General features: G+C 42.7%; 1 protein-coding gene across 11 annotated transcripts in view; it reads right to left on the bottom strand.

Annotated features, from left to right (window-relative positions):
- Window positions 1-18,338, bottom strand: part of LOC118397707 (otoferlin) — a 129,757-nt gene that overhangs the window by 93,116 nt on the left and 18,303 nt on the right. The gene's annotated exons all lie outside the window — the stretch shown is intronic.

Below are 18,338 nucleotides of genomic sequence, written 5' to 3'. Positions count from 1 at the left end.
TACTGCTCTAATTATGTTGGTAAGCAGTTTATAATAGCAATGAGGAACCTCAGGTTTCTTTTATTTATTACATTTTTATTTAACCTTCATTTAACTAGGCAAACCAGTTAAGAACAAATTCTTATTTTACCCCAGACAAAACCTCCCCTAACCCGGACGATGCTGGGCCAGTTATGCGCTGCCCTATGAGACTCCCGACCACAGCAGGTTGTGATACAGCCAAGGATCAAACCAGGTTCTGCAGTGATACCTCTAGCACTGAGATGCAGTGTCTTAGATCGCTGCGCCACTCGGGGGTTTGTGATATATGGCCAATATACCTTGATACGGGCTGTGTCCAGACACTCTGCATTGCGTCTTGCATAAGAACAGCCCTTAGCCGTGGTATATTGGCCATATCCCACACCCCCGCGGGCCTTACTGCTTAAAATGACTGTCCACAGTTGATTAGCCAATCAGCAGCCTTTCCCCCTGTGTTGTCACCTTATGTAAGTTCTGTTTAAAAAAAATTGAGGGTGGAATGGGGTAAGGATCCAAAGAGTGAGAGAGAGCCTAGCTAAATCCTGTCAAGGGTACAACAGCAAGACAGAGCTGAGGGAATTCAATTGTTCTCTGTCAGTCTTGTCTGTTGTAACGTTGAACTAAATGTGTCTATGTCAGTGCTGGATGTGTGATGGGAAATGTTTGAAGCTCATCCAGCCCTTGCTGGTCCTTTCTGCTCCTGGTTGCTGACAGCACAGTGGGCTGTTTTTACTCAGAGCAGTTATCCACCAGGCCTGCCCCTTTATTTAAACCTGGGGTTCCACCTGCCACTGTAATCCATACAGACAAGAGACAAGCCCTTAGGTGTGTGTATGCGTGTGTGTGCACCCACATGAAAAAATACTATAGTATACAGTACTTAAATGTTATACTATTACCTGTAGTGTTTTGGTGGACTTTACTGGACTAAAACCCCACAGTGAATACTGTATACTGTAGCATGCTGTAGTATTTACAGTTAACTACGATCACGATCACTGATCTCAGCCATTTTTTTGTGCTCAGGAGGACCACATTCTTGTTCCTCTTTGGGAGGTAAGAAACTAGAGTAATGGTTGGGGTGAAGGCAAACTGATGAGAAGGCCTCTCTCCCCCTAATTGCGAGGAGTGCAGGGGGAGCTCAGGCTTGTTCTTTCTAACTGTGCCGACCACGGTGATCTTCCTCATCAGGAGCTGCTGGCTGAGTTCAATCAGTAGCACACATAATCTCAATTTCTCAGTGTGTGTGTTTGTGTATGTGTGAATGTGTGTGTGTATGTGTGTGTGTCTTTGTGTTTTTGTGGTGTGTAAATTATTGAATAACTGCCGGGTCAAAAATGACCCCAAGACAATCTTTGTACCCTGGTGGTGTACAGCTTTCATGGAAATATGAACAAAGGCGATGCTTCACTTTTTCTAATGTTGGGGTCAATCGAGGAAAATTAATCAAATTTCAAGTTGAAAAAATATAATTTAGGGGATTTTCTCTGCTGTTAAACATCGTGGCGGGTCATTTTTGACCCTTAAGACAACACAAGGGTTAAGTATTGTTGTGGACTTAGAACATCCCCCGGCACCCAGTGTAGCTGTATATGTGTACTGTTTTGTATGTGTGTCTTTCGGAGGGGTTCGGTTAAAGGACCCAACGTGTTGGCATCTTCCATAAATTGAACTCCACCATAGGAAGAGTTAGAAAGAATAAGATGAAGCTCCGATAATATGGATAACTGTTGAAAGACATTGTAATGGACACAGTGCAACCTTTGGTAGGGAGGCTGCTGGAAGGCTTTGGCTACGGTACAGCAAACCAGCCCCAGCCCCTGCTCATCTCACAGGGGAAGTGAAATGGCTACAATGACTTTGTGGTAACACTTTACTTGACAGCTTGCCTCATAACACTTTATGACATGGTCATAACCATGTCATAGTATGTCATAACAGCGGTCCTAACATGCAATAACCTGTCATAACACTGTCATGACGCATATATTTACACTTGTTGAGACATATATTGCGTGATTTTATGGCTGGTTATGACACCCACATTTACAGTAGCCAAATGTGTTTTTTTTTCCCCTGCCAAGAAGTTTCCTTTCGTTTGAAAGTGTGTTTCTTAAATCCTTTGTTGTTGTCAAGAAGCATTATGACCATCAGAATCATATAAGCCAGATAGGCCTATCACGTACATGCCCTTATGTCAGTCATCAGTCACAAAGAGGGTTGTCTTGTCCTGCTCCTGAAATCTGCTCCTGCTTTCATCCCGGTCATCAGCAACATGTCTGACATCAACGTGTAAGCAATTGCAATGATAATTGAATATGGTCAATTTCAGAAAATGTTACAGTATTTAACATAAACATACTGTTGACAAGTTGGCTATGGTGTAATGGAATGTTTTGCCTTGTGTGGTAGGTTTTGTGGTGTTTTATACAATGTAGTAACCGAGCATGTGCTTCAAAAGTAGCTAGAATTCATATAGGCCCAATATGCTATATCTCAGTCAATTAAACAAATCTATCTTCTGGTGCCCCTGAATTGTATGTTGTGATCCGCACTTTTTTAAGTTGGGAGCACCAGTGTTACCAATACATAACCATTTTTAAGAGGGACTAAGAGCTCAATTAAAAACGAGATGTTAATCCCATGATCTGCTGTGAAACCAGGGCGACTAGAAGGGTGAGCGGCATACTGCCGTCCTAGCCATATCACACGATTCCTCCGAACTATTGCCATATACACAGATGATGAAAACATCTAGGCTGAGATAAATTATGTAGCTTTACAGCCCTCTCTGTCTCAATCACTGAGAGCAGCTTTGAGGTATAAAGTATCTATAATTAAGAGCTCCTTATAGTATTCTCTCTGAGAGTTTATACTTAACATCTGCTCGGAAGATCCTTTCAAACTTAACACCTACTTCATTTGATGTCCTTTTCAAGTTTGAAACCCATCAAAAGCCATGTAAAAGAAATGATCATATACTTATGTAATGTGTTGAATAAAAACAGTTGGATCAGCCTGATCGTGGCCTATGCTTCATCCCTTAGATAACACCTCACTCCAGTTGGAGGAATTAGCTATAGGTCATTTTCAGGGGAAGTGATGTAATATTTAGTGCTGTTCGTGCTGAGCGGTTAACTGAAATTCCACTTATTTTTCGTATTTCTAAACAACTAATTGACCAAATTTGCTTCAATTATTTGAATTCCATTTCGTTCAGTTTTTTTTCTTCTGTGAACTCAATGTGCAAAATCGCACAGTTTCTCGAGAGATAAATCAGATCCAGTCTGACCTGTGGGATGTAGTAGTTAACTGCAATGACCACAATCCATTGCGCATCTACTTGTCCGTCAGTGTTTCTTTTATGACTGCCATGTAAGAGAGAAGAATGCACGATCGTGAGGTGCTATATAGAGCAGCGTTTGTTTCACGGGGTATCTCTACCTGAAAAGGCATGATTTAAGTGATTGATAGTTGGTGTTAAGCAGTCATAAAAGCATGCCTTATTTACTCTGAAGAACTACAAAATCGTGATTTTGCCAGACAGCGTAGGCAGCAGCTCGACAGAGATGAGATGGTGACTGGGAATGAAATAATAAAGTCCTCAAAAAAAACAAATGTAATATACACAATTACTGAAATATTTTATTAAAATAAAGTAAGGTGAATAAATGATGGTTAATAATAAGTGATCATCTGTAATGGGCAGTCACTGTTTTATTCGTTTTATTCTGTGGGACATTCAACCCACATAATGCATAGTGCATTTATTAATGTTCATTTTCTTTAATCAAAAACCTTTTTCCTTTTTCCTTCATTTTAATCAAAAACCGAAATCGAAAACCGTGATTTAAAAAAAAAATAATAGAACCCAAACTGAATTGACCTCAAAATGCACAAATCGCTCAGCACTAAGTAATGTATTTCCTGGACAGGGGAGGGGAAAGGGGAGGTAGTCTACTCAAGGTTTCCCATCCTGTATTCAGCACTCCACTGAGCATGTAGGCCTAAAGCCCAAGCTCAACTCTGAGAGTTGCATTATTGAAGAGCAGAGGATCGTTGCGACCTCACATCACATCACACCAACACACACACCCTCGCTTTCAGAGATGGTGACATATTACATAATTCACTAGTGTTTCTTTCAATAATTTGTTTAACCTACGACTTGAGAGATCGGGTCTGGCACTACAGGATAAGGTGCTGTACAGAGACTGCAGATAATGCGACTGTATGCTCACTAATGGTGAACAGATTTTCAAAGCCTTTATGTGTGTTTGTTTGCGTGAGTGGGTGTTTCTCCTAAGATGAAACAGCATCTCTTATATACTCTTAGAAAAAAGGGTTCCAACAGGGTTCTTCGGCTGTCCCCATAGGAGAACTCTTTTTGGTTCCAAGTAGAATCCTTTTTGATTCCAGGTAGAAATCTTTTGGGTTCCATGTAGAACCCTCTGGGGAAAGGGTTCTGCATGAAACCCAATAGGGTTCTACCTGGAATAAAAAAGGGTTCTACTTGGAACCGAAAAGGGTTATTCAAAGGGTTCCCACATGGGGACAGTTGAAGAACCCTTTTAAGTTCTAGATGGCACCTATTTTTCTAAGAGTTCAAGCTTGGTTCGCCGGCTGAGAAATTCCATCTTGTGCAACTCTCCCCATTTCGCTCCTACACTTTCTTTCTCTCTTTCTCTCCATCTCTTTTTGTAAATTGGACAGTCCATTTCTCTTTTTCTCCATAGCCTCTGTCTCCCAATCACTCAAGCATCTCTCTCACACGTTCTTACAGTCTTGCTATATCTTTCCCTATTCCTTTGTATCTCTGCATCTTTCTCTACACCCTTCAGCAACACATGCAATGATTCATGTTGAGTGCCATACAGCCACTCATAGAAAGTAATTATTCTTTACGTGCCAAATGAAACCCGATGCAAATAACATGACAATAAAGATTAAAAAACACTTGTTGACATTAAAACTCTTCAGTATAAATTAGATTTACACAGCAAATGATCAATGATGATCCTCAACGCATTATGGTCATTAAACGCCATCAGTTAATGACACTTCCATGAACACATTTTTATCTGATTAATGATGCACATAATTAAACTATCCTTCCCACACAAGTACAATCAAGAACATCCACCAGCAAATAAGGTAATTAAAGGATTAAAAAAAACAAGTGCAATATACTTACCGCATTGAGTCAGCTTTTCTCTGACTTGCTGCACTCTTTCGAGCTGATCTAAAGTGGTTTGATTGCGAACTGAATTAGACTAGACTGCAGTCTTGATTAAACTCCAATTAGTTTTTGCTTTCTTGCTGTGTGAGGCACTGAGGCCATCTGGTGTGGAGTTAACTGCGGAGAGGGAACATATGTCGAAGCAGCTTTCACAGAATCGTACATGGTCGATTAAGCAGATAGAACTATGCAATCAAACTGCACAAGTTTCTTATCTTCACCCTAAAAAAACTTCTGCTGTTCAATGTAACAAGTCAGAATTATCTGCTGATACTTCACTAAACTATCCCTAGCCTGTGGAGATTCGGAAATGGGATCAAACAATATAGCTGCGAGCAGTAATGCCAGGGTTCAAGTTTAGGCCCCATCGAGCTACCATCAGGACATATTGGACACATTGCCTTAGGATGAGCTACTTCTGTTATCCTTACCACACTTGCCTAATATCAGAACTCAACATAGAACAGATCGATTAGGTAATTTTGACCATTTTCAATGATGTTGATTACATTAAACGCCATCTTCTCCCGAAACACTGGACCAATTGGCACATCATTTTATATTTATCATCTATGAACCCATTTAAACGCATGTGCCAGGCCTCTAGCTCAAACGCTATGGCCTCTAAGAGCCAATGAGCTTGCATGAATGGTTTTGTCCTTCCACCATGCGTCTAAAATGAACCACAGCATAGTCATATCCCTGAGCATGTCTGCCAAATTTCATAATTTGGAGACAAACCGATCAAGAGAGATAAACATGTGCCCCTTATAGCACCACTGTGTGGTCAATCCGAATGTGCTAGCATATGTTGACTCTTAACAGTGTTAACAACATGTTTCCCAAGTTTTGTTACAATACTAATCCGTGTCTGAAAATATAGACCTTGGTCAATAGATATCAAGTTCATGAGAGGGTGAGGCCAAAGCATTATCTGATGGATATTTAATTATTCTTTCACCAAAGTGGCAGAATTGTTATAATACTACTAATAATAATAATGTCCGAGAAGAAATACAAAGCGTTTCACCAGCTTCGCTGCTTGAACCCCTAACAAGTGTTAGCGAGAAGTACACTATAGACACAAAAGTATGTGGTCACCCCTTCAAATGAGTGGATTTGGCTATTTCAGCCACACCCGTTGCTGACAGGTGTATAAAATCGAGCACATAGCCATGCAATCTCCATAGGAAAACGTTGGCAGTAGAATGGCCTTACTGAATAACTCAGTTACTTTCAATGTGGCACCGTCATAGGATGCCACCTTTCCAACAAGTCAGTTCATCACATTTCTGCCCTGCTAGAGCTGCCCCGGTCAATTGTAAGTGCTGTTATTGTGAAGTGGAAATGTTTAGGAGCAACATGAAGTGGAAATGTTTAGGAGCAACAACGGCTCAGCCGCGAAGTGGTAGGCTACACAAGCTCATAGAATGGGACCGCTGAGTGCAGAACCGCGTAGCGTGTAAAAATAATCTGTCCTCGGTTGCAATACTCCCTACCGAGTTCCAAACTGCCCATGGGAGCTTCATGAAATTAGTTTCCAATGCTAAGCAGCCGCACACAAGCCTAAGATCACCATACGCAATGCTAAGCATTGGCTGGAGTGGTGTAAATCTCGCCACCGTTGGACTCTGGAGCATTGGACTCTGGGGCTGTGGAAACGCGTTCTCTGGAGTGATGAATCAGGCTTCACCATCTGGCAGTCCGACGGACGAATTTGGGTTTGGTGGATGCCAGGAGAACGCTACCTACCCCAATGCATAGTGCCAACTGTAAAGTTTGGTGGATGAGGAATAATGGTGTGGGGCTGTTTTTCATGGTTCAGGCTAGGCCCCTTAGTTCCAGGAAAGGGAAATCTTAAAACTATATCATACAATGACATTTCTGTGCTTCCAACTTCGTGGCAACAGTTTGGGGAAGGCTCTTTCCTGTTTCAGCATGACAATGCCCCAATGCACAAAGTGAGGTCCATACAGAAATGGTTTGTCGTGATTGCTGTGGAAGAATTTGACTGGCCTGCACAGAGCCCTGACCTCAACTCCATCAAACACCTTTGGGATGAATTGGAACGCTGACTGCGAGCCAGGCCTAATCGCCCAACATCAGTACCCGATCTCACTAATGTAGTGGAAAGCCTTCCCAAAAGAGGGGGGACCAACTCCATATTAATGCCAATTATTTTGGAATGAGACAAGCAGGTCTCCGCATACTTTTGGTCATGTGGTGTTTCTTAAAAGCTTTTACATATAAAGTGCCTTCAGAAATGATTCTTACACCTTGACATATTCCACATTTTGTTGTGTTATAGCCTGAATTCAAAATGGATTAAATATATTTTTCTCGCCCATTTACACACAATACCCCATAATGACAACATGAAAACGTGTTTTTAGACATTTTTTACATTTATTGAAATTTAAATACACAAATATATAATTTACATACTATACTGTAAGTCTTCACACCCCTGCGTCAATAATTTGTAGAAGCACCTTTGGCAGCAATAACAGCTGTGAGTCTTTCTGGGTAAGTCTTTAAGAGCTTTGCACACCTGAATTGTACAATATTTGCACATTCTTATTTTAAATATCCTTCAAGCTCTGTCAAGTTGGTTGTTAATCATTGCTAGAAAGCCATTTTCAAGTCTTGCCATAGATTTTCATGACAATTTAAGCCAAAACTGTAACTAGGCCACTCAGGAACACTCAATGTTGGCTTGGTAAACAACTCCAGTGAATATTTGGCCTTGTGTTTTAGGTTATTGTCCTGCTGAAATGTGAATTCATCTCCCAGTGTCTGGTGGAAATCAGACTGAACCAGGTTTTCCTATAGGATTTTGTCTGTGCTTAGCGCCATTCTGTTTATTTTTTATCCTGAAAACCTCCCCAGTCCTTAATGATTACAAGCACACACATACCATGATGCAGCCACCACTATGATTGAAAAATATGGAGAGTGGTACTCAGTAATATATTGTGTTGTATTTGCCCCAAACATAACACTTTCTATTCAGGAGAAAAAGTTAAAGGTTTGCTACATTTTTTGCAGTATTACTTAATTGTCATGTTGCAAACAGGATGCATGTTTTGGAATATTTTTAATCTGTACAGGCTTCCTTCTTTTCACTCTGTCAATTAGATTAGTATTGTGGAGTAACTACCGTGTTGTTTGATCCATCTTCAGTTTCCTCCTATCACAGCCATTGAACTCTAACCTTTTTAAAGTCACTTTTGGCCTCATGGTGAAATCCCTGAGTGGTTTTCTTCCTCTCCGGCCACTCAGTTAGGAAGGACCCCTGTATCTTTGTAGTGACTGGGTGTATTGATACATCATCTAAAGTGTAATTAATAACTTCACCATGCCCAAAGGGATAATCAATGTCTGTCTTTTTTTTCTTCTTACCCATCTACCAATAGGTGCCTTTCTTTGCTAGGCAATGGAAAATAATCTCCCTTTGTTGTTGAATCTGTGTTTGAAATTCACTGCACGACTGAGAGACATCAGTCGTGCAGTGTATGTGTGGGGTACAGAGATAAGGTGGTCATTAAAAAATATTTTTAAACACTATGATTGCAAACAGAGTTAGTCCATTATTATGTGATTATGTGTTAAGCAAATTCAGGCTTGCCATAACAAAGGGGTTGAATACTTACTGACTCAAAACATTTTAGCTTCTCACTTTTAATGAATTTGTAAAAATGTACTTGCTTGACCATGCTGTGGGTCATGCAATATGCAATATTTGCTTGGTGGTCTTCACCGGACAGATATTGCTCTCTGGTTTTGTGATGAAACTAACATATGTGTAGTTGAATTTATTCCGCCACTGTGTGACTTTTGTCTTTTTGTTGTCTCTGCCTTATTGTATATCACTGTGGCATATAAACAAATGGGTTATAGAGCAAATAATGCAATTATCACAACATATTTGCTATATGGCTTTTTAAATGGCATGGCTTGGCTTCCCCACTGATTTTACCCACTGGGGTCCTGACTGGGGTTTGTATTGGGTTCTGTGGAGGGAACATCATCTTGGATTCAATAAAATGACTTACTTGCAGATACCCAAATAATTGTCTGTATGGTATTGCAATGTGTCACCATCAAACCTATATGATATCGACCTTATACCTTTCTGGTACCGGAGGTAGAAAATGCTATCAGAAATGCTAGTGGGAAGACCTTGTTAGTAGCCCTTTCCTACAGTCAATGACCAAAAACGCTCTCTTAGGCCTTATGGGTGGAACGTGATGGGTGAACAGGTGATCGAAGCAATCTTTAAGCGTGGAATCAGAATGGTCGGACCAGCGTTGAACAGACCTGAACACGGGCATTTCCTGTTTAAGTCTCTGTCTATAGGCTGGGAGCAACAAAATGGAGATGTGGTCAGATTTGCCGAAAGGAGGGAGGGCTTTGTGTGCGTCGCCGAAGTTAGAGTAGCAATGATCCAGAATTTTGCCAGCCCAATTTCCTGGGGTAACAGCGTAAGAAAGAATACATAAAAAAAAAATACTGCATCATTTCCTAAGAACGCGAAGCGAGGCGACCATCTCTGTCGGCGCCATCACGAAAGGAGTAGGAATGCACAGTAGAAAAGAGGATGAAACATTCCCCTCAGAAATTACACTGTCTGACAGTGTGTGCGCGCATTTGTTAAACAAAAACGAATAAAAACAGCAATGAATAATCCACAGTGAGAAATGCAATGAGGAACTTCGTAGTCACAAGTACCCATGAAACCACTGCCTTCAGTAAAGCTGTGTGGGGAAAAATAAGAATCTAAGGTACAGGCCTTCAGCATTATCTAGGAATACATTTCTTCTTCCATTTCTTCAATGTGCTGAGATTTTGGAGAAAACCTCTCTAGGGCAGCCCCCAGCCTTAGAGAACAGTGGGCAACCACCCAGGAATATTTTGGAAGTGAAAAACAATCCAGTCTCTATGTAGTCTACAGATGCCTGTAGTAAACATCTCACAGTCGCAAAGCCCTGTGACAAACCAGCATATTTCCTGGAGCTTGGTTATTCTGGTTTGGTTAGTCTGACGGGAATATCGTTCTCTCCATGAACTGGACGCAGGGGCGCTGAGTTAACGAGAACACTCACTAAATTAAACCCCGTCATAACAAACAGTCACATGAGTGACCTCGTTTCCTGCAACTCAACCACAGGCCGGGATAATCAGGGAAGTGATGCGGGGACTTTCAGGAAGTTACCCCACAGTGGCCAGCAACTAGCCACTGGGGTCAACCACAGCGGGAGAGGGCAGGAATCAAGACAAGGCTTTCAGTGAGAGGTAAGGTGGGACTTTAAGTGTAACCACTGTAGGCCTGGCTGACAGGTACAATATGCTATGTAATGAAGAGAATATGTAATATGTAAGCAAATGAAAAAGTCATGAAAAAGTCAATACATTTTTAACATGTTGCTTGGAGTGCCTCTCATGAAAAAGTCAGTCTATATGCCCTATGCATTATCTCTATGAAGGTTCCTCTGCCTGAATTGGGCAGAAAGTTTAGAAACAGAGAGAGAGTTATGTGAATTCATTTTTAGATCTGCATCCTCAGACTTGTCTGTTTCAAAGCACAAATCACTTCCCAACACTCCGACTGCTGTTAACTAGAGGTCCAAATACACACCAGTATTCTAGCTGGAAGAGATAGCTGCATGGTGGTATATATACAGTATATACAGTGGGGCAAAAAAAGTATTTAGTCAGACACCAATTGTGCAAGTTCTCCCACTTAAAAAGATGAGAGAGGCCTGTAATTTTCATCATAGGTACACTTCAACTATGACAGACAAAATGAGGAAAACATCCAGAAAATCACATTGTAGGATTTTTAATGAATTTATTTGCAAATTATGGTGAAAAATAAGTATTTGGTCACCTACAAACAAGCAAGATTCTTCTTTAAGAGGCTCCTCTGTCCTCCACTCGTTACCTGTATTAATGGCACCTGTTTGAACTTTTTATCAGTATAAAAGACACCTGTCCACAACCTCCAACAGTCAACCTCCAAACTCCACTATGGCCAAGACCAAAGAGCTGGTAAGCAGCTCTTTGATAAGCAGCTTGGTTTGAAGAAATCAACTGTGGGAGCAATTATTAGGAAATGGAAGATATACAAGACCACTGACAATCTCCCTCGATCCGGGGCTCCACGCAAGATCTCACCCCGTGGGGTCAAAATGATCACAAGAATGTTGAGCAAAAATCCCAGAACCACATGGGGGGACCTAGTGAATGACCTGCAGAGAGCTGGGACCAAAGTAACAAAGCCTACCATCAGCAAGGGCATTGAAGATGAAACGTAGCTGGGTCTTTCAGCATGACAATGATCCCAAACACACCGCCCTGGCAACGAAGGAGTGGCTTCGTAAGAAGCATTTCAAGGTCCTGGAGTGGCCTAGCCAGTCTCCAGATCTCAACCCCATAGAAAATCTTTGGAGGGAGTTGAAAGTCTGTGTTGCCCAGCAACAGCCCCAAAACATTACTGCTCTATAGGAGATCTGCATGGAGGAATGGGCCAAAATACCAGCAACAAAGACTTACAGAAAACGTTTGACTGTCATTGCCAACAAAGGGTATATAACAAAGTATTGAGATAAACTTTTGTTATTGACCAAATACTTATTTTCCACCATAATTTGCAAATAAATTCATAAAAAATCATACAATGTGATTTTTGGGATTTTTTTTTTTTCATTTTGTCTGTCATAGTTGAAGTGTAATAATGATGAAAATTACAGGAGAACTTGCACAATTGGTGGCTGACTAAATACTTTTTGGTGGCTGACTAAATACTTTTTTGCCCCACTGTATATTTATATTCCGGACTCTGTCATTGCTCGTTCTGATATTTTTGACATTAGTTTTACATTTTGTTTGTTGTATTGTTAGATATTGCTGCACTTTTGGAGCAAAACTGTGTACAAGACCAATAAATTTGATTTGAATATTTTGATTTGAGTGGGAGGCCCCAATTTAATGCAGCTAAAAGCTAACCCTCAAACCCAGCTGTGTTGAATTATGAATACAGATTCAGCATCCAGTCGAATATCAAAGGCATGTTCCAGGCCATGCATGAAGAAACAGGCCTCCTATCTTTATGCTAATGTTGCGGTGCTCTGCTAGAGATCCTGGGCTGGGTTATACAGTGAGTTTTATAAAGAAGATGATGAGGAGGATGATGATTAGGATGATGAAAATTAAGCTGCTATCACATCCAAAGCTTTTTGGGTCAACTTTTAAGATAAAACACCCACATACTCACACTGTTGAGGCTTTGCTCTATGCCCTAGGCTGCCTGGGGCCAGACTGGACAATCTATTGATGTTGAGTTGACATAAAGACCTCATCATCGTTTAATGGTTTGGATACATAAAGACAGGGCAGGGAGAGTAGGATAAGGCTCTGTCTGATCAGATCATTTCTCCTACATTAACTGTACCAGCTACTGTTAATGAGGGCTCAAGGAAAGCTCAGAAAAAGAAAAGTAGTGTGTGTGTGTGTGTGTGTGTGTGTGTGTGTGTGTGTGTGTGTGTGTGTGTGTGTGTGTGTGTGTGTGTGTGTGTGTGTGTGTGTGTGTGTGTGTGTGTGTGTGTGTGTGTGTGTGCGTGTGCGTGTGCGTGTGTGTGTGTGTGTTCATCTGTCTCTGGGGAAGTAGATAAAGTGTACCAATTGCCAAAATCCCCAAGTATCCCTTTAACCCTTGTGTTGTCTTAAGGGTCAAAAATGACAGCAGCGAAAACCCCCTTATTATATTTTTTTCAACTTGAAATTTGATTGCTTTTCCTAGAGTGGCCACAACAATAAAAAAAAAGTGAAACATCGCCTTTGTTCATATTTCCATGAAAGCTGTACACCACCAGGGTACAAAGATTGTCTTAGGGTCATTTTGACACGGCAGTTATAAAATAATTTACACACCACAAAAACTACAAATACACACACACACACGCAATGAGAAATTGAGAATATGTGTGCTACTGATTGAACTCAGACAAAACTAAAACTGTCTTGTGCATGTGCAGCGTCTCCCCTACAATGATCCCAACATGACAGAAAAAGTTCACAGAAAAAATATACAACATTTCAGACAAAATAAACATGTCCTGAAAGCATTATTTACTAATGGAGAATGCAGTCAGAGGCTATAAAGGTGCTGCAGATGACAGTCTCCCCAGTTGCTGAAGCCATGAGTGCACGTAAAGTCCATGGAGAAAAAGAGCACCTCCTCCCAGCTGCCCACTGTACTGAGGCTAGGAAACACTGTACCACCGATAAATCTACGATAATCGATCATTTCAGTAAGCATTGTTCTACGGCTGGCCATGCTTTCCACCTCGGGGGCGCAGAAAATGTTATATACCTATATCCATCCTGCCCTGCCTTTCTAAAATCTTCGAAAGCCAAGTCAACAAACAGATCACCGACCATTTCGAAACCCACTATGCAGTCTGGTTTCTGAGCTGGTCATGGGGGAACCTTAGTCACGCTCAAGGTCCTAAACGCCATCAATAAACCGCCATCGATAAAAGACAGTACTGTGCAGCTGTCTACATCGACCTGGCCAAATATTTCCACTCTGTCAATCATCCTATTCTTATCGGCAGACTCAATAGCCTTTCTTTCTCAAATGACTGCCTTGCCTGGTTCAGTGTGTCAAATCGGAGGGCCTGTTGTCCGGACCTCTGGCAGTCTCTATGGGGGTGCCACAGGGTTCAATTCTCAGGCTGACTCTTTTCTCTGTATACATCAATGTCGCCCTTGCTGCTGGTGATTCTCTTATCCACCTCTACGCAGACGACACCATTCTGTATACATCTGGCCCTTCTTTGGACACTGTGTTAATTAACAAACCTCCAAACAAGCTTCAGTGCCATACTCTTTCCGTGGCCTCCAACTGCTTTTAAATGCTAGTAAAACTAAATGCATGCTCTTCAACCAATTGCTACCCGCACCCGCCCGCCTGACTAGCATCACTACTCTGGATGGTTCCGACTTGGATGGATCCAAATATGTGGACAACTACAAATACCTAGGTGTCTGGTTAGACTGTAAACTCTCCTTCCAGATTCACATTAAGCATCTCCAATCCAAAATGACATCTAGAATCGGCTTCCTATTTCGCAACAAAGCCTATTTCACTCATTCTGCCAAATATACCCTCTTAAAAATGACTATCCTACCGATCCTTTACTTCGGCGCGATGTCACTTACAAAATAGCCTCCAAAACTCTAAATCAAATCAAATCAAATCTAATTTTATTTGTCACATACAAAAGGTTAGCAGATGTTAATGCGAGTGTAGCGAAATGCTTGTGCTTCTAGTTCTGACAATGCAGTGATAACCAACAAGTAATCTAACTAACAATTCCAAAACTACTGTCTTATACACAGTGTAAGGGGATAAAGATTATGTACATAAGGATATATGAATGAGTGATGGTACAGGGCAGCATACAGTAGATGGTATCGAGTACAGTATATACATATGAGTACAGTATATACATATGAGATGAGTATGTAGACAAAGTGGCATAGTTAAAGTGGCTAGTGATACATGTATTACATAAGGATGCAGTCGATGATATAGAGTACAGTATATACGTATGCATATGAGATGAATAATGTAGGGTAAGTAACATTATATAAGGTAGCATTGTTTAAAGTGGCTAGTGATATATTTACATCATTTCCCATAAATTCCCATTATTAAAGTGGCTGGAGTTGGGTCAGTGTCAATGACAGTGTGTTGGCAGCAGCCACTCAATGTTAGTGGTGGCTGTTTAACAGTCTGATGGCCTTGAGATAGAAGCTGTTTTCAGTCTCTCGGTCCCAGCTTTGATGCACCTGTACTGACCTCGCCTTCTGGATGATAGCGGGGTGAACAGGCAGTGGCTCGGGTGGTTGATGTCCTTGATGATCTTTATGGCCTTCCTGTAACATCGGGTGGTGTAGGTGTCCTGGAGGGCAGGTAGTTTGCCCCGGTGATGCGTTGTGCAGACCTCACTACCCTCTGGAGAGCCTTACGGTTGAGGGCGGAGCAGTTGCCGTACCAGGCGGTGATACAGCCCGCCAGGATGCTCTCGATTGTGCATCTGTAGAAGTTTGTGAGTGCTTTTGGTGACAAGCCTAATTTCTTCAGCCTCCTGAGGTTGAAGAGGCGCTGCTGCGCCTTCTTCACGACGCTGTGAGTGTGAGTGGACCAGTTCAGTTTGTCTGTGATGTGTATGCCGAGGAACTTAAAACTTGCTACCCTCTCCACTACTGTTCCATCGATGTGGATAGGGGGGTGTTCCCTCTGCTGTTTCCTGAAGTCCACAATCATCTCCTTAGTTTTGTTGACGTTGAGTGTGAGGTTATTTTCCTGACACCACACTCCGAGGGCCCTCACCTCCTCCCTGTAGGCCGTCTCGTCGTTGTTGGTAATCAAGCCTACCACTGTTGTGTAATCCGCAAACTTGATGAATGAGTTTGAGTCGTGCGTGGCCACGCAGTCGTGGGTGAACAGGGAGTACAGGAGAGGGCTCAGAATGCACCCTTGTGGGGCCCCCGTGTTGAGGATCAGCGGGGAGGAGATGTTGTTGCCTACCCTCACCACCTGGGGGCGGCCCGTCAGGAAGTCCAGTACCCAGTTGCACAGGGCGGGGTCGAGACCCAGGGTCTCGAGCTTGATGACGAGCTTGGAGGGTACTATGGTGTTGAATGCCGAGCTGTAGTCGATGAACAGCATTCTCACATAGGTATTCCTCTTGTCCAGGTGGGTTAGGGCAGTGTGCAGTGTGGTTGAGATTGCATCGTCTGTGGACCTATTTGGGCGGTAAGCAAATTGGAGTGGGTCTAGGGTGTCAGGTAGGGTGGAGGTGATATGGTCCTTGACTAGTCTCTCAAAGCACTTCATGATGACGGAAGTGAGTGCTACGGGGCGGTAGTCGTTTAGCTCAGTTACCTTAGCTTCCTGGGGAACAGGAACAATGGTGGCCCTCTTGAAGCATGTGGGAACAGCAGACTGGTATAGGGATTGATTGAATATGTCCGTAAACACACCGGCCAGCTGGTCTGCGCATGCTCTGAGGGCGCGGCTGGGGATGCCGTCTGGGCCTGCAGCCTTGCGAGGGTTAACACGTTTAAATGTCTTACTCACCTCTGCTGCAGTGAAGGAGAGACCGCATGTTTGCGTTGCAGGCCGTGTCAGTGGCACTGTATTGTCCTCAAAGCGGGCAAAAAAGTTATTTAGTCTGCCTGGGAGCAAGACATCCTGGTCCGTGACTGGGCTGGGTTTCTTCTTGTAGTCCGTGATTGACTGTAGACCCTGCCACATGCCTCTTGTGTCTGAGCCGTTGAATTGAGATTCTACTTAGTCTCTGTACTGACGCTTAGCTTGTTTAATAGCCTTGCGGAGGGAATAGCTGCACTGTTTGTATTCGGTCATGTTACCAGACACCTTGCCCTGATTAAAAGCAGTGCTTCGCACTTTCTGTTTCACGCAAATGCTGCCATCAATCCACGGTTTCTGGTTAGGGAATGTTTTTATCGTTGCTATGGGAACGACATCTTCAATGCACGTTCTAATGAACTTGCACACCGAATCAGCGTATTCGTATCTGACGCAATACGAAACATGTCCCAGTCCACGTGATGGAAGCAGTCTTGGAGTGTGGAGTCAGCTTGGTCGGACCAGCGTTGGACAGACCTCAGCGTGGGAGCCTCTTGTTTAAGTTTCTGTCTGTAGGCAGGGATCAACAAAATGGAGTCGTGGTCAGCTTTTCCGAAAGGGGGGCGGGGCAGGGCCTTATATGCGTCGCGGAAGTTAGAGTAACAATGATGCAAGGTTTTACCACCCCTGGTTGCACAATCGATATGCTGATAAAATTTAGGGAGTCTTGTTTTCAGATTAGCTTGAATGCAGCCTCCGGATAAATGGTTTCCAGTTTGCAAAGAGTTAAATAAAGTTCGTTCAGAGCCATCGATGTGTCTGCTTGGGGGGGGGGGGATATATACGGCTGTGATTATATTAGAAGAGAATTCTCTTGGTAGATAATGCGGTCTACATTTGATTGTGAGGAATTCTAAATCAGGTGAACAGAAGGATTTGAGTTCCTGTATGTTTCTTTCGTCACACCATGTCTCGTTAGTCATGAGGCATACGCCCCCGCCACTCTTCTTACCAGAAAGATGTTTGTTTCTGTCGGTGCGATGCGTGGAGAAACCCGTTGGCTGCACCGCCCCGTCTTCCCAGTGAGCCATGTTTCCGTGAAGCAGAGAACGTTACAGTCTCTGATGTCCCTCTGGAATGCTACCCTTGCTCGGATTTCATCAACCTTGTTGTCAAGAGACTGGACATTGGCAAGAAGAATGCTAGGGAGTGGTGCGCGATGTGCCCGTGTCCGGAGTCTGACCAGAAGACCGCTACGTTTCCCTCTTTTACGAAGTAGTTTTTTTGGGGGGTCGCTGCATGGAATCAATTCCGTTGACCTGTTTGTAAGGCAGAACACAGGATCCGCGTCGCGGAAAACATATTCTTGGTCGTACTGATGGTGAGTTGACGCTGATCTTATATTCAGTAGTTCTTCTCGACTGTATGTAATGAAACCTAAGATGACCTGGGGTACTAATGTAAGAAATAACACGTAAAAAAACAAAAAACTGCATAGTTTCCTAGGAACGCGAAGCGAGGCGGCCATCTCTGTCGGCCCTGGAAGTCCAAACTACTTCTCAGCAAATTGGATGTAGTCTATCACAGTGCCATCCGTTTTGTCACCAAAGCCCCATTTACTATCCACAACTGCAACCTGCATGCTCTCGTTGGCTGACCCTCGCTACATATTTGTTGCCAAACCCACTGGCTCCAGGTCATCTATAAGTCTTTGCGAGGTAAAGCCCCACCTTATTTCACTTATCTCACTTAGCTCACTTGTCACCACAGCAACACCCTCCCGTAGCACGTGCTCCAGAAGGAATTTCTCACTTGTCATCCCCAAAGCCAACACTTCCTTTAGCCACCTTTCCTTCCAGTTCTCTGCTGCCAATGATTGGAACGAATTGCAAACATCACTGAAGCTGGAGACTT

The sequence above is a fragment of the Oncorhynchus keta genome, chromosome 19, assembly GCF_023373465.1.
Source record: "Oncorhynchus keta strain PuntledgeMale-10-30-2019 chromosome 19, Oket_V2, whole genome shotgun sequence".
Classification (NCBI taxonomy): domain Eukaryota; kingdom Metazoa; phylum Chordata; class Actinopteri; order Salmoniformes; family Salmonidae; genus Oncorhynchus; species Oncorhynchus keta.
Note: the sequence above shows the minus strand (reverse complement) of the source record. Positions and strands in the feature narration are given on the sequence as shown.